At 47.4% G+C, this 20,478-nt stretch overlaps 1 long non-coding RNA gene across 27 annotated transcripts in view; it reads right to left on the bottom strand.

Moving 5' to 3' along the window:
* Positions 1–17,744: 17,744 nt before the first annotated feature.
* The window catches only part of LOC144281300 (uncharacterized), a 264,069-nt gene continuing 261,335 nt past the window's right edge, over positions 17,745–20,478 (bottom strand). For all 27 annotated transcript variants that reach the window (XR_013349854.1, XR_013349868.1, XR_013349863.1 and 24 more), the window contains one exon: positions 17,745–18,996. This is a non-coding gene — a long non-coding RNA (uncharacterized LOC144281300). The remainder of the gene's footprint in view (positions 18,997–20,478) is intronic.

Genomic DNA, 20,478 nt, shown 5'->3' with positions numbered 1-20,478 from the left:
ATCAAGATTCCAAACGGTAATGAGGAAGGGACCACTAGCTGCTCTGTGCTGGCCTCCCTACTCCAAAAGGAGTCATGAAATCCTGATGCGGAGAAACTCTTACTTTTCTACTCTTTTCTCACTAAGCTCAGCTGGATGGCCACGGGAAGGGACATCTGGAAGGGTGGTCATCAAGGGGAGTTGTTTGCTTGTTTTTTAATGTGAAAAAAAAAGAATTTTGAAACACTATCCACAGAGTCAAAGTTTAGCTCCACCATAAAGCATTCCTTCTTCAGTGAGGTTTAGGTGCTGGTTACAGAGTTCAATGTTGGGTACAGGTTTGAGAGATTTTTTTTTCTTGCTAGTTATACAAGAGCCATAATCCACTGAATATAGTAGATATCTCATGGGCCTAGTTCTCCATGCTTGCAAACATTTAAAATTGCACTCGTGGTGCATAAAAGATTTATAATGATCTCACCCACAAATATAAATTTATCCCACACAGGATAGAAAGACCTAGAAGCAGAAGCAGTGAACAGCTGAATGTGAGCACAGAGTCATAAATTCATAACACTTACAGCTTTTTAACAACCCCATCATAAATGTGACTGACTTCAATTTAATTTATGGGATTTTGCAGCCGGGTCCAGGAATGTCCTTTGAAAACTAAAAATTTAGGAATAACAACATATAGTTTGGATTTCCGTGAAAATGCCTGCAGTGTTGGTTAATTGACAGTACAACATATGGGCAGTCCACTCTTGATGGGGAAATCTCTGAATTCATTGCAGCAAAGTACAGGAGGGTCAAAAGGCTCCAAACACCAATGTCAACAACGGTACACGTAACAGTGGGTTTCTAAGGAAACCGTCCAGTAGAGCAGGAATGGTCCTATTTTTTGTAAGACAAACAAATCTGGACTCAAAATCCTCCCTAGCTAAGTGATTAGCTAGCTAAGTCACTGCTCCCTAGCTAAGTGATCAGGATTTAAACCCTTCCAACCTCAGCTTCTCTGTTTTAACTAAGATGTTTATCGAGCCTTTATTATCACTAAGCACTATGGTAAATGTTCACAGCCATTATCTCATTTTAGCATCACTACCACTTCATGGTGCCTTTTAAAATCCCGTTTCACACATGAGAAAACCAAGACGCATGGAGATTAGCCTTTTTCCTAGATCCCACAGCTAATAAGTGTGGTGAGATTTGCACCCAGGCTGTCTGACTCCAAAGTTCTCATCTTGACCATCGTCCTAAAGTCATTCAATGTAAAATGCCAGTAACTCAATCAATTTCAGCAAAGAATGTGCTAATGTCTAAGGTACCCAGGACCGTGCTTCTTGGCTCCCGTTTCTGAGATAAATGGGATCCCTCGTCCACTGTTACTTGCAAGAATTCATTTCAATCTGCAAACCAAAGCCGCCGCTCCATCTCAGATTTCTTCTTCCAATCACCCAGGCACAACCCTGTCTCAACATGGGAGCCAGACTACGACAAGCCTCACTCAACCCCTTCGGTCTTAGACTTTTAGCATCACATTTTCTTAGGTTCTCCATGTGGGTGCATGCCATCCTCAAAGAAGAGGCTGGGTCTCCTCTGGGTACCCCCAAATGTATTCAATGATGATTTATATGAGGAACATTGTAAATGCTGGTTGAGTACACAGTGAGTGCCAGGTACCGTGCTATGTGCCAGAGATGTCAGGGTGAAAATGACCCAGATATCGCCCTCAGAGCTAAATTCAGGAGACAGACAAGGAGCAGGTGACAACATGACTGTGGAAAGCACTTCTGAGGGGGATGCCTAACCCATCAGCAGGAGCCTGGGGCTGGGGAAAGCTTCTTGGAAGATGTGACCTCCGAGCTGGCACAAAGCCTGGGAAGATAACCCAAAGAAAGTTCAAGAGAAGCCACACACAGGGAGGCATGGTGATGTTGCACAGCTGGTGATCAGGCTGGGCAGGACACAGGCTCCACACTTGTGAGAAGGGTGGATGGGAGAGGGGAGAGATGGGAAGAAAGGGGAAGCAGTTAGGGATCATGGCCACATCTTCCAGCACAGGCAGCGAAGAATCAACATTAAGAGTGGGAAGGTGGGGGCCCCTGGTGGCTCAGTGGTTGAGCCTTCTTCGGCTCAAGACGTGATCCCGGGGTCCTGGAATCGAGTCCCACATTGGGGTCCCCGCAGGGAGCCTGCTTCTCCCTCTGCCTGTGTCTCTGCCTCTCTCTCTGTGTCTGTCATGAATAAATAAATAAAATCTTTTTTTAAAAAGTGGGAAGGAGACAGGAGACAGGCATGACGGTGACCCATGTCTTAGCTCACTAGGTGAACCAACCCCATGAGGTGCCAGAAAGTGTGTGCTAACATATTCTGTGACTTTACTATCAATACTGAAAATTGGAGAGACTCAGTACACAGTGACTGCACATCTCTTTGTTCTGGACACAACCTGAATTAGAGTTGAACGAAAAGACTTGAGGATGAATCAGAAAAAATTAGGTACTTCGTAAAACTTAGGGTATCGATTTTATTTGCAGCAAAAGTTGGGAAATCCTAATGGTCTTAGCTTCCTTTTCTTCAAGCCCCGCCCAGGAGGAATAAACATTCTGTGTCCCAAAAACTATTTTGCAAATAATACTTTAACAAGCTTGATGTATATTTCTGTATGCACGAAGCAGAATTCCTTTGGGTAAAAAGCATTTGATATATCTGAGGGGGGAAAAAGAAGCAAAGAATAATAACTTCTCTTTCCTCTGAGTCTAACAGCTAATTTCCATGCTGGACGATTTTTTAATAACGTTGGTTACGCTGTGGGATTTTAGGAAGTCCTCATTTAGTTTTGAACCCTCTTAAGTTATAATTTTCCTCTGAGCTCAGATGGATCTTTTATCTGTTGTATCCTTAATACCCCTGCTAATCTTAGTATAGAAAAGCTTCATAATTTGAAAAGGAGAAGTTTAACAAGACATGAAGCTGATTGTTTGCACAATCAGAACATCTAATTGAGCTATAGTATTCTAAACCATGCTTGCGTGCAGGGAGATAATTTTTCCTTCATTTCCTACTTTATCAGAAAATTAACCTTCATTTAAAACATTGTGGTCTGAAACACTTTTATAGCCACATTCTCTCTGCTGTTCACAAGAATTTGAATTTTAAATTTGCCATCCGAGTCTCTAAAAAAAAAAAAAAAAAATGAAACAAACCGCGGATGCTTCCAGGACCAGGTGTTTATGATCAAGCAGACATCAGAATGTGACCCGTGTCCAAAGCACCGCGACTGCCAGCCAAGGGGACTATGTAACTATGTCTCTTCTTATTTTTCCAACCAACCCCTGGTGAAATAATGAGGCTCTGACTTTGCACAGCAATCTGTTTGTCCGAGAACCTAAGAGTCCCACAGATATTCCATTTAATTGTCTGAACATTGGAAGCATTTATTAAGTATCTGTCTTCATGGAGAACTGAACTTGGCCCTACCCAAGCCGGACTCGAATCTTGTGATGGTGACGCAGAGCTGGGCTGCAGCACAAGCGAAGTTAGGTAATTCATCGGACAGACAGTGCGCTAAGCTGTAACCACTCACGACACATGTGCAACTAGAGTGGGCCCAAGTTCATCTGGGGCCACCTTGTCTTGGAACATCCTGATAAAATACCCAAGCTTCCAGCTTACAGGCTGCTGCTAAGTCTTCCAATAATTCCGTCCCCCTCCAAAATGTCTAAAGGTTCTTCAAAAGGTGAGGGATAGAAGGGCATGCACTTTCATACCTGACCATCTGTTATGGGCTGAACTGTGTCCCCCGGGAAAGAGAGATTCATATCCTAACCCTTGGGACCTAGGACTGTGACCTCATTGGGAAACAGGGTTTGTGCAGATGACTTAAATTAAAATGAGGTCATTAGGACAGGCCCTCATCCAATATGACAGGTGTCCTTAGAAGAGGAGGGAGATTTGGACACAGACACAGAGACAGTCTGGAGTGACAGCTGCAAGCCAAGGAGCCCCAAGGACTGATGGCCACCAGAAGAAGCCAGCAAGAGACAAGGAGGGATTCCTTACAGGCTTCAAAGGGAACATGGCTCTCGCAACACCTTGATTTCAGGCTCCTACCCCCCAGAACCAGGAGAGAATACATGTCCATGATTGTAAGCCACCCAGCTTGGGGTGCCTTATTGCAGCAGCCCCAGGCAACTCCACGCCACCTCAGCCATGACTTCCCACTGTGATCTAAAGGGCTAAGGATCCAGATCTTTAATTTTCCAGAACATTCCTCCTACCCTAGGGCTGTTGTGAACAACAGATTTTCACTGAAGGTCTGGGCACAAAAGAGGGAAATTGCTGCACAGAACCAGAAATAAAATCCAACCAGACTGCTGCCAAAGCTCATCACCAGAGCGTGGGTCTCAGGCTGTCCCCTCGCTGCAGGGCCAGCACCTTCCTCGGTGCTTGTCCCACAGTTCCCAGCGGCAGCTCCCATTTCTAGGATTGGCCCTAAAGCTCCTACTCATTTCATAGCAGAACCACCCCCCTAGATCCCAAGGAGGGACCCGGGTTCCTTCTAGAGAAAACAGATACTGGCCCTGGGTTTCAACATCCCAGCACTACTCTCCCCACAACCACAATCTCGTCAGATAAAACCAAAAGGTGCCTTCGCACACTTCCCTAAACCAATAGCCAAGGAGTCCTTCCCATGGGGACCCAGAGAAATGGTTTACAAATTGAATTGGAAGAACCTGCTGCATCAGACTCACCTGTGGTGTTTGGTAAGAATGCAGATTCCTGGTCTCCACTTGGGCCAGTGAACTGCAATTGCCATTAGGGGTGTTTAGGAACTGCATCTTAAAGGGGTCCTGGTGACCCAGGGCCACAGTAAGACCACCGGACAAGCCGCAGCAGAGCTTCACACCAAGTACTCTCTTTCCTTCTACATAAAATGGCATGAATAAATACCCCAGGGTGCTAAAACCTGGGGTGTCCCCAGGGGCAAAGTCGAAGTACTAAGTACCTGTCCAAGTACCATGACCCTCACACACGCTGACCGCCACCTTCCTTCCCCAACCGGACAGCTTTCCGTGCATCCTTCCAGCAGTGACATCCCTTCCGCTGTTGAAGCTGGCCCTGAGGGCTGCTCTCAGTGGAGACTCGGGGTGCGCAGGGTCAGAACAAACCCGTCCCTCCTCTGCGCTCCTCTACCCTCCAGGCGCCCCTGACAGATCACCTTTGACGCTGGCGAGTCCACACCCGTAGACCTGGACTCCCCGGATCTATGGAGACACGGTGGGCCCACCAGCATGTATTCCCTAGATTAAAATATTATTATATTTTATATATTAATATATAACATATCATATATCAATGTCCTAATTAAAATAGGAGATGATTCAGCAAGTTATTCGATCTCAGTAGGACTGCACTCTCAAAGTCACTGGCGTCCCCCGGCCGAGGCCCCCGGCACATGTGCCGAAGTGGCGCCCATGGGTCTGCTGCCGCCACTCACTTGCTTCTCTCTTTTCTCTTTCTTTCCTTCCCCGCACCCACCCCAGCTAAGGAGTCACCCATCCATTCGACAATATTCACTGTACCCCTACTTCGCCCTGGGTGATGGACCTAAATAACTCGCGGCTCTATCCCTGACAAAGCCACAGACCCGCAGAGAAGAGACAGGTGGACCAGCGACGCGGGATAGCTGTGAACCACACGTCCTGTCGGGAGTCCAGAGCAGGGACCCTCCCAACGCTGCCTGGCCCCAGCCAAGAAGGACGCCACGAAGGTGGCACAAACCTGGTCTTGGCACCACCCTGGGTGAGGCAAGGGACCAGCTGGATCTTTAAGGGTCTCTTGCTCACGAGCTGCAGAAGCCAGCAAGAAGCCAGCAGGAAGCCTCGACTGGCTCAAGCGCTGCGTGGCAGGGACGTGACGACCCTGCACCTGCTGACGGGGGCCCTGCAAACTTCCCGAGCCTGTTCCCTCATCTGCGATATGGACTCGATAGTTCTACAAACAAACCTTGTATGTGACGTCCTTAGCAACACACATAATAAGCTCGGATAAACCTACACACAATTTTTAAGGAGAAGGGGGGGACCTGACAAGAGTCAGGCCCAGAGCAGAAGGAAGACTGAACACAGGCCCCGGCAGGGCCGAAGCCAGGCAGCTGCTGCAGGACGGCCTCCGACAGCTGAGCTCCAGAAGCCCGGGGTGCACTCGGCCACGCCTGCAGCTCCCAGGACGGGCATTCTGAGTCCCTAACCCGGGCTGGGGGCAGTCGGCGCAACGGGCCCCGGGAGACCGGAGCTCAGCGTCCTCCTGTGCAAGAACGTGCCCAGAAGGCTCGGTGTTGCTGGGGCTGAGGTCTGTGCAGAGCCCAGAACGGGAAGGAGCGTGAACCCCTCCCACAGGCGGTGAGTTAGGCCTGAAGGATGCTAAGAATGGAGCGACACTGGGTCTGTTTCTGAGCCCCGGATCTGGGAGGGCTCCCGGCAAGGCACCCTAGGGTTCAAGCCCTGCACCAGCCCACCTCTCCCTCCCTCGGGCCCCCCCTGCAGGGGGACCCAGGCCACTGGACACTCTGGCCCCCCCAGATATCTGCAGAGCAGCCTTCTGGGCCCAGGATGAGAGCAGACACAGGCCGTGTGGGAGCGGCTCTCTCCTCCAACACGCACACCGCTAAACGGCGTGGAGATTCTGGGATTCGAGATGCAATTTTCAATCTACTTGGCCCCCAAATTCAGCAGAATTTGGATCTTTTCAAGTGTTTTAAAAACAATCTGTGCTAATGGCACAATGTTCTTGTTAATGCCCTTTAAGGGCCAAATTTTCAAAAATGGCAAATAAATTTGTTTGTCGTTTCCATGTGTAGTTTTATGGGTGGGTATAAATACTGAAGCTGAAATAACAAGCTGGTTTTTCCTCACAAACATTCACTCTTGGGATCAGCTGCGGTGTGCAGTTGGAAAGGTTATCACCCCCCGCCTAAGGAGAAAGGGCAGGACCGTTCGCAGCCGGGGCACACGAGCCAGAGTCGGCGAGGGCTGTGAACGCAGACGGAACAGAATGTTCTCCTTATGTCAGTCCTTAAGAGACACGGGCTGCACTGTCTACACAGCAGGCCACCGGAACACCAGATGTGGCTCGTCGCCTCACGCCAGCACCCCCTCCTCTCCTGTCCTGCCCCGCCTCAGCTCTTACCCCAGACCACCCCCTGCCCCAAGACCCAGCATCTCCCAGGTCCTCTGGCATCGCAGGTACCAACCCCAGCTACCTCAACTATGCTCCTGGAAAGCCTTGCTGGGGATCAGCCTTCCCACCTCAGAGGGTTCTCCCCTGGCCCCCGTCAGCTCTAGACTCAGGTCCATCACCTCCCTTCACCTCTGAGTGCTCAGGAGTCGAGATGAGGCCCTCTCCGCCAGCCCACGCCCGTCGGGGCTCCCACCCTGCCCCCGTGCCAACCGCTCCAAGGCTCGTAACTCAGGTAAGCACCCTATTCTCAACTAGGAGAGTCAGCGTGAAAGACTCTAGAGCACGTGGCAAGATTCAAGACCGGGGTGTGCGTGCGTGTGCCTGCGTTCCAGGACTCCTGCTCTAGGACACACCTGCTCAAGGACACCTGCTCTAGGACACACCTGCTCCAAGACACCTGCTCCAGGAGCCGGCTGGCACCTTTTCCAGTCGACTGGCCGTGCCCATGCCAGGCCAGCTCCGGGCGTAGAGCCTCGCTGCCCTGGCTGCAGCCCCTGCAAAGTGAGAGGACGAGGTCTGCTGCGGGCCGTGCTGCGCAGCGGCGGGGGTGATGGGGACCCCGGCACGTAGACGTAGGAGAAATCACCCAAGGACTGGCCTGTGCTTCTCCTTCCCAGGGGAGAGAGGAGCAGCCAGGGGCTGGAGGAGAAAGCTAGCTGCCCTTGCGGCCACCCCCCGTCCAGGAGGACCAGCAGGGGTCAGGAGGGAGGAGCCCTAAAGTCCCCCAGCATCCAGGCCACGCCACCCGCCACCCGCTACCCGCCACCCGCCACCCGCCACCTGCCACCCGCAAGAATGTGCCCTGAGAACGTGGCAGGGCTTCTGGAAGACAGAGGGCCTCAGATCTTCCCAGCCCCAGGAGCCTTCCCCCGCTCCAGCCTCACCCTGTCCTCAAACACTGCGCTTGGCAGCACGCAGGCCGAGCGTCAGCCCTGACAGGACACCCCCTGGGTGCCAGCTGCCCCCGCTCCTCTGCCTGTCCCCACTCACCGAGTCCCAGGCCCTGCACATCCTTCCCTCGGCCGCGGACCACGCCGCACACGGTAAATGCTGCCTAAGGGAAACCCAGGTTTTATTTGTGAATCCCGTCTCCGATCCGGGCGTAGAACGTAAGCACGAAGGCAGAGGCTGCGACTTCATGCTCGAATCCCAACGTTTTAGGCAGCGCCTTGTGGGATGCTGCAGCTTTCCTAGGGCTGCCAAAAAATTTTAAACACACACACACACACACACAGAAATCTCTTCCACGAAGCTAATACCTGATTCCCAGATAAACTACATTTTATTGTCACCCATAAAAGCCCTAGCGTATTTGCACGCCAACGATTAGATTTTATTGGATGCCTCCCCTCAAGTCAGTCCACAAAGAATTACTCAACAGAGGAATGAATTAGGAGATGTGTTTGGTTTGGAAGTTCCCGGCTTCACGAGTTAGTTTTGGTTACCAAGAATTTTCCAGGACATTTTCTCTAGCTCTAAAAACCACATCTCATCCCACCGTTAGTTTTTTTGTTTTTTTTTCCCCCTCCAGAGTTTCTACATTTAGCTTCAGGATTTATCAATGACATTTTCCCTAAGCAAAAAGGAGTCATCAGCCAACATTTTAGAAATGAAAAGTTGAAACCTCTTCCTTTTCTGAAGCCACGGTCGATTCCTGGAGAGCTCCCAAGCTCACCTGCACCTTTGCTCGGGTGGCTTTTAGTTTTGTGAGTTTTTTTTTTTTTTTTTAGGATTAATTAATTTATTAATTTATTTATTTATTCACAATAGACACAGAAAGAAAGGCAGAGACACAGGCAGAGGGAGAAGCAGGCTCCCGGCGGGGGGCCCGATGCGGGACTCCATCCAAGGACCTCGGGGTCACGCCCTGGGCCGAAGGCAGACGCGACCACTGAGCCCCCCAGGCATCCTTTTCCGGTGGTTTTGAGGGAACCGTGACCCCAGGCAGCACAGTGCTGGGCAGACTCCTGCCAAAGGCCATTAATCACACGCGGTCTCATTGTCCTAATTAGTGTGCCCTTGAGTGTGTCCCTGTGCGGACTCCGGGCTGGCTTTTGGCAACGCGCTGCCCTCGTGATGTCAGGTCACCGCTTTCCGAGGGCCGTGTGTCCCCGAGGAGCGAGCGCTGCTCCCAGAGGACCACAGCCCCGTGCTGGGAGGCATGTCCCCGGCAGCCCCAGCGCCCGCCTGCAACGCAGCAGCCCGGCCCAGCCAGGCCCAGGGGTGACGGCTCAGGTTCCCGCCGCGCTGCCTCCCAACCAGACGGGGCTCTGGGGCCACAGGAGAGCAGCTCCCCCATGGGGCTGGGCCCCTGAGCTCTGCTGCCCACTGGCATCCTGCAAGGAGCACCTCACCTGGGGCGCCCCGGGGGGCTCGGCGGTGGAGCGGCTGCCTTCGGCCCAGGCCGTGACCCCAGGGTCCCGGGATCGAGTCCCGCATCGGGCTCCCTGCAGGAAGCCTGCTTCACCCTCTGCCTATGTCTCTGCCTCTCTCTCTGTGTCTCTCATGAATAAATAAATAAAATCTTTTTTTTTTTTTTTAAAGAAAGCACTTCACTGGATTTTGCCAGAAACATAAAGAAAGGCCTTACCCCACTAAGTGGGGCTTAATGTAAAGAGTACACGCTACTGAGTCTACCCTGAAGCTCGTCCCCTGAAGCTTTCCCTCCTGTGAAGCTATTATGACCGGAGGAAATGGTTATTTTATGAACGATTCTAGTTTATAAACAAACACCCTGAAAACTACTCTCCAACAGGGTTCCGCATGCTGGAATTACAAAGAAAATAGCTATGACTCCTCTGTCTTTAGGACACTGAACTTTACAGTTGAACTTCCTTTGCTACTGAAGTAGCCAACCTAGCATCCAGAGACAGCTTCATCCAGAGATTAAGTTTTTCAAATTTCAACACCCAGAAAAGCTATGCACTGACGTGACCAGGAAAAGCCACTCAAGATGATAAGGCTCCATGGGCCTGTCCCCATGGCCCGCTGGCCCCCCTGCCCCCTGGCCTGCCCACACAGCCACGACCCGCAGAGCCTGACAGCCCACCCTGGTGGTCCCGGCCCCACAAAACGGAGAGTCCAGTGGGGAAGACAGAGAGCCAGGGAAGTAAGCAACTGCGTAAATGTAGGAGCATCTTTTACACACACAAATATCGATGTCAAAGCCACGGTCACCAGATTCTCCCCATGCTACCCTGGACTGTCCCTGGGCTCTCCCGAAAGAATCTAACCCTGAAGACCTCAATCCTCTAGCTCCCATCTCAGTATCTTTTAAAAGCAAAACAAAACACACACAAAAAAAAACCCCACTGAGGAGAGCTCTTTGTTAAAATATGGTGTAACATGCTCACCCTGCATGATGAGTAGTTAAACAGAGCTTGGCCAACGTTGTTTCCACTCAATAGCATCTTTAAAAAAATTCTACAAGCTCACTAAAGCCATAGCGACCATCTTCTGCCCACAGATTTGGGGTGACCCCGGCCCATGGGACAAGGGGCCAGTAACTCCACGCAGAGAGAGAATCCTCCCGGGAAAACCCACGTGCTCCATTCCTCTCTACAAAATGTCACAAAATGTGAACCTGCGAAGAGGGCTGGAGAGACCTGCCTCTAAGACGAGGGTCTCCCCTCCTTTCTCAATGATGGGGAGACCAAACCGGCTTCCCTTGGTGACTCAATCCCTCTTACCAGTGAGTCAGGGGTGGGCTGGCTCGGCCTCAGCATCAGAGCTGGAAAGAAACCATGGATCACAATTTGGCTTCCGTAATTTTTATCAAGTAATAGGGCTGCCTGCCTCTGAGAGCCGAAGCTGCTGCAAAAAGAAAGAAAACAGCAGAGAGGGAGGTAAGAACACGAGCCTGACAGTAAATCTGGTTTCCAGTCCAGCTCTGGCAACCGCCACCTGCGTGCGACTTTGTCACCTGATGATGTCACTTTTCCGAACCTTATGAAAATGACAACAACAGGGGGGCACCTGGGTGACTCAGTGGGTTAAGCATCTGCCTTCAGCTTAGGTCAGGATCCCAGGGTCCTAGGATCAAGCCATGTGTAGGGTTCCCTGCTCAGGGGGGAGTCTGCTTGAGATTCTCTCCCTCTGACCCTCCCCCGGTGCTTGTGCACACACGTGCTCTTTCTCTAGAGAATAAATTAAAAACCTTAAAAAAATAAAAGAGAGGAAGAAAATGACTTCAAGATATGAGAAGTAAACACGATGCCAGGTGCTCCAGAATAAGGTGAACAGGCATCCAACCGCAGACGTATCACCGTTGATGAAATTCTTGAGGTTTGGTCAAGTTCTATCAATCCTATCTTTGTTAGGATCACTTAAAAGGACTTGGTTGTTGAGACAACCTGGCGTGGTATCTTGTGGGCACTTTTGCTGTGGGAAGAACATGGGCCTTGGGCGTCTCACAGAACAGGGTCACCTTCATGTCCATCTGGCCAGATGCTGGGCCACGTCTCACGTGTGTGGTAGTCATAGTTACTAACGGCTTCGATTTCCTCAGTGACCTTCCTCGTGTCTCCCTGATGGCTTTGGGGTGTCCCTCTGCCCTAGCCCTCAGAGAGAGTCTGTGACTTCACTGTGGTACTGGATGCTGTTGGTGTGGGGTAGGGAGCAGAGGAAGGGCACCACCTATCATCTGTGTGTTCAGCTGTACTGAGGCACAATTGACAAAATGGTAAGATATTTAAGGGGCACACTGTGGTGATGGGACACATGCACACCTTGTAACATGAATCCCACAATCTACCCAATCCTTCCATGACCTCACACATTCATCTTTTGTGCGTGAGAACTTTCAAGTTCAGTAAATTTCAATGGTATCCTACGGTGTCATCAACAGTCACAGCTGTAGACTTACCTCAGACCCTTAGACCCCATGCATCTCGCAGTTGGAAATTGTACACCTTTGCCCACTTCCCCCTATTTCCCTGGCAACCACTCTTGTACTATTTCTGTGAGCTCCACTTCCACTTCTCTTAGATTTCACATATAAGTGATATCCTGCCTTCCTTTCCTTTGAGTGCACACTCAGAAATGGGATTGCTGGGTTACAAGGTGTATCTACTTTTTAGTTCCTGAGGACCTTCCATACTGTTTTCCACAGTGAGGCACCACCCTCACCAACAGCGCACAAAGCTGTCCCTTCCTGTCCTCTTCTGAGGCGTCAGTGGGCCTGGGTTGCAATTCTGTTTTCCTGTCCCCTGCTCCCTTCCCTGGCATCTGTGTTCTTAAAGCCAGGTCCCTTGTGGAGGTGTCTTAGTTGGTGCTGATTCCAGAGCAAAAAAGGAAGATTGGGAAGGCTGCAGAGACCACAAGCCTGCTGCCCTGCACCTCTGCACCTCTGCAGCCAGGCCCCCGGTGGCCCACCCCTCCTGCAGAGTTCACCTTTGCCTGAGTCCCCAAGTCACCTAATTTCCAACTTCCAGCACTAAATTCCTTGTAGGGCTTGAAAGGAGAACAGTTGAGTCTGGCCCCCGCAGACTCTTAATGGACCTGGCTTTTGGCCAAGTCCTTCATCTCTTTGCTCTTCATAGAGGCCTGTCTCATTCATGGGTCTTGGAGGACTCTCCAGCATCTTGTTGCCTATCTCATGGGTCTTGGAGGACTCTAACAGCATCTTGTTGGTCTTGGTGGAGGACTGTCTCCAAGGTGTTGGTGAAGGCCTACATCCAGGCTTTTAAAGTTTGCTGGGCAATCTAATGTGGATTTTGGTTTTATAACCGTGTATCTGTGGCAGCACGGTCATTGTGGAGCGATTGGTAGTAATACGGCCTCAGCTCCAGCCCAGACTTAGTGAATCCAGAGTACATTTTAATCAGATACAGGGTGGTGGAGACTCATAAATGTGTGTGAAATCCCATCTGCTGGGCCCCACTTTCATTTCCTGAGGCTGTCCAACCAAGTACCACAGCTGAGAGGCTTACACAGGAGGAGGCCAGAAGTCCAAGACCTAGGCTGACTCCTCCTAGGGCAGAGAGGGGGGCTCTGTGCCAAGGCCCTCTCCCTGCCTATGAACGGCCATCCTCTCCCTGCATCTCTGTACACAGTCTTCTCTCCACGTTTTTCCGTGTTCTAATCTCCTATTTGTATGAGGACACCAGTCTTATTGGATCAGGGCTCACCCTAATAACCTCATTTATATTGATCACTTCTGTAAGGACCCTATCTCCAAATACAGGTGTATTTTGAGGTATTGGTGTTAGGACTTCAATAGGTGAATTTGGAGGGTACACAATTCAGCCCACAACATCCATCATAAGGGCTGATTAGAGCCTGACCTTTGTCCCATCCACTCCACCTTCTACCATTCTCCCACTGGGCCCTTCTGGTTTCTCACTGCAGCCTCTATGCCCACATGATTTCTTCTTCCTGGATACTCTTCCCCCACCTGTCTACCTGATGAACTCACCTACTCATAAGACCTAGACCAAAGGTCATTCCTGTCTGACTCCCATCTGATAGTTGTTCTGGCTTCTAGTAGAATTAACCCAGCCCATGCTTTTGTCTCATGGCCTCTATAATCTTTCTGCACTTACAGATTTTGCATGGCTCTACTTCCGACTAGGCTATCAGCAGGTCAAAGGCAAGGTTGGTCTTATCTAACTTTTCATCCTTTCTGCCTGGCTCATGGCAAATGCTCATTCACAGACATTATTGGTTGTAAAATGAATGAAATACCTTAAGAGTCAACCAAAGCCCCAAATCATCATTTAAAAAGTCCCTAACTTTTAAACCAGTGCTGATGAGCAGGCAAAGAGAGAGTGAGCTATCCATGGTGGAGATAAAGAAAGGTACTCCAATGGCTTCCACTCTCTGCTATTCAGCGTTTATTTTGGGAATCACCTGCCCAGAAGAGGCTGAGATTCAGTGGGGATGGAGGGAAATGGCTGATTAGAAGATGAAGCTCTCCCAGCCTTACCCTCCACCTTCTCATCTGCTCCCATGTCTCACTGTGCTCTGCTTGCCTACCTGCTTCACTTCCCCAAAATCCCAACCGTCCAGAAGTTGCCACTTCAGTCCCCATTTATTTTTAGCTGCCAAAGCACGCTCATGAAATCTTGATATCATAGGGGCTGGGAAACAACAACTGTGTCCTGAGAAAGACAAGATATCCATGCTTCCTATGCCATGCGGTCCCAGCTGGAGTGCACATTTCCCAGGCTGTGGCCACCTCCTTCCAAAGTCAGGCATGTGTTAGAGGGGCTTTTTCCCTTTGAAGAACATGAACACAAGGACAGTGGCTTTCCTTGGGCTCTATTGCAAGTCATCCTAAATTTTTTTTTCAATAACAAAGTCTAGATTGTTTTAACTCAAGTCCCAAATAAGTTCGTTTTGTTTTTTTTTTTTAAGATTTTATTTATTTATTCATGAGAGACAGACAGAGAGAGAGAGAGAGGCAGAGACACAGGCGGAGGGAGAAGCAGGCTCCATGCAGGGAGCCCGATCCGATGTGGGACTTGATCCCGGGTCTCCGGATCACACCCTGGGCCGAAGGCGGTGCTAAACCACTGTGCCACCTGGGCTCCCCAATAAGTTCATTTTAGATTTGATTTCCCTCCTTTCTTTCACACAGAACACATGGCATATTTAACCAATAAATATGGTGCTTATTTATTTCTAATAATAGATGCATTTTCTTTAAGTTACAGTCACAAGGGAAAATGTTAAAAGGAAAAAAATGAAGTGAGTGTTGGATGAATTAATATCAGGTAGGTTGTTGGGTGTCAGGGTAAATAAAGTTGGAGCCCAGGTAATTATGATCTGGCCATACATAGTACTATAAGATGAGGGTACATAGTCTCCTGTAAGTTTGTTCTGGGATGTGCGGTCTTTCTGCTTGCTCTGTTTCTTCCCCAAAGATAAAAAAAATCTCCTTACAAGTATATGCTTTTACCTTCCCCCTGAGAGTTGGTTATTCATTTCTCACAATGTTCCAAAAAAAAAAAAAAAAGATTGAGTATGCTAGGTGAGTTCACACATACTCCAGTCTTTAAAAGCACAAGGGCATAGAAAGTATTTTCTCTTGACCTTGGTTTTTTATTAGGACAGGGCTCTCTCTCTCTAAATCCATCTTTCTGTGCCTTTGCTCCCCTCCCTCCTCATTTTCCCAGCTGATATTACATGATGTACTCTGCTTCCGAGATCTGAAAATATGTGAAAAGCTTGAGCTAAGAGAAGCTGCTGGCATTTATGAATGCTTGCAAAAGTCCATTCTCTAATGCCATCAAATAGAAAATGCATTTGGAGGAGGAAAGACAAACAAGCAGTAGAACACGAACTCATTTGAAGTTTAAAAAAAATTGATTTACCCTATTATAAACTTAGAGAATTTTCCCCCAATTCATCTCTGCTGTAAAGAGATATTTTAAGGGTCATTGTAAAGAAGAATATTGCTTTTTTTCTACATTCAAGGATGCCACAAATATATCTTCTGCTCAGAGGGGGAAAAAGCAATAATGCTGCCTCTTTTCTATGAGGAAAAGGCAGCTTTTTATTTTTATGTTAAAGACTTGTCAAGACACTTATATTTTTCATAGCATTAAAAGTTATTTTTTTTATTCTGCTTAATTGTTCATTGAGATTTCAAAACCAAATCTGCCTCCTTGCCAAATATCTTTGTAATATGTACATTTCACACTGGCTTATTATAATAGGTTTTCTCGTGGGATCTAGCATTCTGGCATCTGCTTTGTTATGATATTATAACAATAATTAACATTTAGCACTTACTGTACAGCCAGCCTTTGATCCATATTTTTAACAAAATGCAATAACAATGCTCTTTCACACAGCATCTTTCATCCCAGGGCCTCAAAGTAGTTGGCAGCATCATATTATAACCCAAGATAGTTGTATTCACTCCTGAAATCCTCCCAACGCCCCCGTGGGGTCTGTACACAGCAGGCTTCTTCCTTAGGGGATGGGAAGGGAAGAAAGGTCAAGTGAACTGCCAGGCGGTAAGAGAAGGGCGGCAGAGCCAGGAATAGAATCCAGTCCATTTGCTTTCTTGGTCAGAGATTCCAATGCTTCAATGTACCTATTTTTAAATAAAGGACATGGGGAGAGAGAAGTGAGAAGCACCAAGCTTATTGTAACGGGGATTCAGATATATCTTAAAAGTTGGGCTATGTCTTCTGAAATGAATCCTCAGAAGAAAAACTCTGATTAGATTATGAGATGTCTATGTAACAAATATCAATGAGAGCTCACATTACAACCCATGTCAGGTCTCTCCTAAGTCTCTTGCCTTTACAGAAAGATTAGGAGGCATATGAATGACCCCAATAATCATCATTTGCAGTGTCTAATCAGGGCAACCTAAAGCACCAAGGAGCATTGCTCATACGCAACACTCTATTGAGCAAATGGCCAATGTGGATCAATTTCACCCCCAAGCTACCCTTGGATCAGTTATTCTTACCTCTTCCTTCGCTCCTGTGGGTTGCAACTCTTAACTCCTAGGCATCTTTAGAGTAGAAGAAGCATATCACTATGTTGAATCGGGGGGGCGGGGGGTAGTTACCCATGATGATAAACAAAAGAAGCCAGTGTTCACTCTCAGATTCAGAAGGATGAACATGGCTGTTAATAGGAAAAGTAACCATCTATATAGTTAATTAACACCTAAGAAATATGGGCAAGTTTTCATCCTACCTTAGCTTCAGTCCAATTTACAAAATCTCAGGTAAACATACAGGTGCAGCTCATGGTCAGAATTGGCAGGAAATGAGGGAGGCCACGTGCTTGCCGCAAAGATGCTCTATGTTACCTCCGGAATGAATTGCCACAGGAGCTACAGAACGAGTGGGAAAGACAATGTTGCCATAGCACATGACACGCTAACTCCTTGAATGCTCCCACAACCCCATGAGGCAGAAGCTGTTAGCATCCTCGCTTATGGGTGAAGAAGCTGAAGTTGACAGAGTTTAAGTACGTTGCTCCAAATTACAGAGCCAGTAAGGAAGGAACAGAAGAGGTCTGACTCAAGATGCATTTGAGTCATGAATTATGCAGCTTTCTGTTGAAAAGACCTATAGCCTCCAGAAAGTAATTTAGGTATGATTGTTAATAATGATGATTAGTAGTCATAGCAGTATGGCAGTTAGCATGTATTGAGTGCTGTGTGCCAGGCACTGGTCTAAACTCTTTACATCTATCAATTAGCTATACAGCAATCCTGTGAGGCCGAATTATTATATTATCCCCCATTGGACGGTTGAAGAAACGAAGTCCCAGGCTAATGCAACCCGTGAGTGGTTTCTGTAATGAATCTGCGTAAAACCATTCGCTATGTCCTCTTCCCATTTCTCGACAAGAGAGGGAAAGAAAAAAACAATATATGTTGGTCTGATCTGATTCTGGAACAGTGGCAGCACCAAAGGAAAAAAGGCCTGTGTCCACTCTTGCCAACCCTTCTTTGTCCCTTCCAAGTGCATGAAACACCACAATACACACTGTTTGCTGACCCTGCATGGGACCCCTGCTTCCATCTCCACTAAAATGAGAACAAACACTTTTAGAAATGAGTGATTTAATACAGCACATTCCAGGCCAGTCCATAAAGAAAACATCCAGTCCAATTTTAAAATGAATGTAGTCCAGATCTACATTTTTACTGATACCATATGCATCTTGCTGGACCTTCATTTTAGTAGATTCTCATTCCACATGTAAATAAAAATAATAGTGCCCATCAGAGCAGATCTCTGAACAGGATACTTCTTTATAACAAGAAATATAGCAGGAAAATGTGTTTGGCCATGCTCCAACACCCCAGAGTTGATGTGGGAACCAGAAGCAGGCATCACTATAAACTCCTCAGCACAATCTTCCCTCCGCACAGGCCAGCAGCTTCTCTGAACTGAGAAATCAGAGACCACAGTGATGAGAAACCCCAAGGAAGATATCATTTCTTGTAACTTGGGGCAGTAAGCTATGAGTAGTTATAAATATTTTCACTTACAGAAAACTATCAAGCGGAGCCTTGCACATTGGCACCAACTTGGGATGTTGAGTTGAATTTTGTGTCATCTTAAAAAGAATTTTTGCCATTTGAATAAATTTGAAAATGATTCAAATTACACCAATGTAAGTCGTTATAATTTGTCCCCATGGGATGGCATTGTCATGGTCTATGACAATATATCATGCCCTGGAGTAACATCTATGGAAAGGGTCTTCACACCATTATTTTTCTAGAAAAAGAACTCATATAATGCACAGTGTTTGAGATCAAAGTTTTACTATAAAAGCAATGAATGAAATCACGAATTGTCTGAACAAGAAACAAATGCTCTTTGCATGGGTTCTGAAACCAAGGCAATGTTGAGAGGTCTCTGGGAGCACATTGATGATTCAATTCAATCAGAAGGAAATAAGGCATGCCGTAAAGTCACATGTGGAAATGTAGGTGGTGTCCTAGAACAACGAGTCCTGATTAAATGAAGTGTCTGAGCATCATGTGTTCACAGCTAAGAAAACCACACGGCGGCTTCAGAAAGGTGTTAAGATTCTGTCCCCAAAACACAAATCAGCTGCAGTTTCTACGTAGGGAGCCAGCAGCACCTTCTCTGGAACCTTCCAGGACTGCCTCTTACTGGGTAGCAAGAGTGAAATGATCATATTGTTTCTCAGGCTGCTGAAAAATTCTAGGGAAAAATGTTCCATCTGTAGCATGTGTTGTTTATGATTCTACTCTGTATCCTTCCACATTCATGTTTCTCCAAACTTCCTCTGGGCATCAGGTACAAACGGAGGTGGCAAATGCTAGCGAGAAGGAAAAAAAAAAATGGCTGTTGCTCAGCAATTCAGATAGAGTATAATCCACTTGGAAATCAAGACGTCCCTCTCCTGTCCCTGTTCACAATTCTAGAGAAAAAAAAATCAGATTTTGACCTCAAGTTTGCAACTATCATTTGTTCAGATAAAATGTTGGCTCACCAAAATCATTAAAGCTAAATATTAAAAGAGTAAAATTGGTTACACGGCACGAGAAGATGGGCTTGGATGAAATTGGGCCGATCTGTAAAAAATTGGAATATCGCATCTGGTAGAGGTTCCTGATCTCTGTCTGTCTACATTTCACTCGTGAGCACCGTGTGGAGGCCCAGCCAGCATTGCTGGGACCTATGTCCAACTCAGAGAGTCCTTCTACCAGCAGCACCCAAGTTTGCAAGATCACATCCATGCTTGAGAAGCAGTAATCTGAAAATAAGGACATAGCTTGGTGTGTTGACAAAAAATGAAACTGAGTCACTTACCTGGCCCTGAATTGAGATTTGGGGAAGGATGAGCAACCAGGTCCCATGCAATTGGGGAAGAGGGGGGTTGGGTAGAAACATGGAGCCTCTGCACAGGATCTATTAATATGAATCTATTAATATGAAAATTAATGTAATGTGACTGGGCTTGTTTCTCTTCACACAGTGGAGTAAAAACCAGGAGAGATTATTTTGCAGAATGATGACCTTTCCTGTCTAGTAACCCCAGGGAGATCTGGAAAAGTATGAATTTTGATTTGAACAATAATGAACTGGTAAGTGATACAGCTTTTGGCTGTATAATGACTATATTAATTTGCTGGTTCTGGAGTTCAACCCAAACAGAGGCCCTGAAGAGATAGGACTGTTATCTAAGCAACAATGAATAATGCTGAATATGCTATTTAGAAAGAGCCCCCTAGTTCTGTTCTGCTATCATGAACAAAGCTTTTATTCCTTGGGCAACTTTATAAATTCTCATAAAAATTTAATAAACGTGGTAAAATCTAAAGCAGAATTGGGTTGTCAGTTAAAAACAAGGGCCGGTTTCAATTTGTTTTAGACCTCAAAGTCAAAAAAACACATCGAGAGGGAGAAACTGTCCCTCTCTTCCGACATACATTAATTTCCCCGATTTAGGAAAAATGACTTCTCTGTGATAGAGAGATTGAATTTTACCTCTGCTTGGCATGGTGTCAGCAGGGTAGACCCTTATCTGTTAATTTGTCAGTGAGATGATTTTTTTTCAATGGCACTTTTTCCCCTCCACAGTGAGGAAAAAAACCCTTTCAAGTTTAATTTGATTGTTGAAAGGCAGTAAAGGACAAAACTGAACTTTATGCATACTAAGGATTTATCACTCCATTTGCCGGGCTTAAAGCAGTCCATGCAGCTAGTGCTCTAAGGATTGTTTGAATTTTATATAACTTGTGAGAAAAAAAAGACTACCTGGCCAGCACAAGGGCCTGCCTTATCAGCAGCTGAATTG

Source organism: Canis aureus, chromosome 12, assembly GCF_053574225.1.
Source record: "Canis aureus isolate CA01 chromosome 12, VMU_Caureus_v.1.0, whole genome shotgun sequence".
Lineage (NCBI taxonomy): Eukaryota > Metazoa > Chordata > Mammalia > Carnivora > Canidae > Canis > Canis aureus.
The sequence above is the reverse complement of the archived record's forward strand: the minus strand, read 5'-3'. Positions and strand labels throughout refer to the sequence as shown.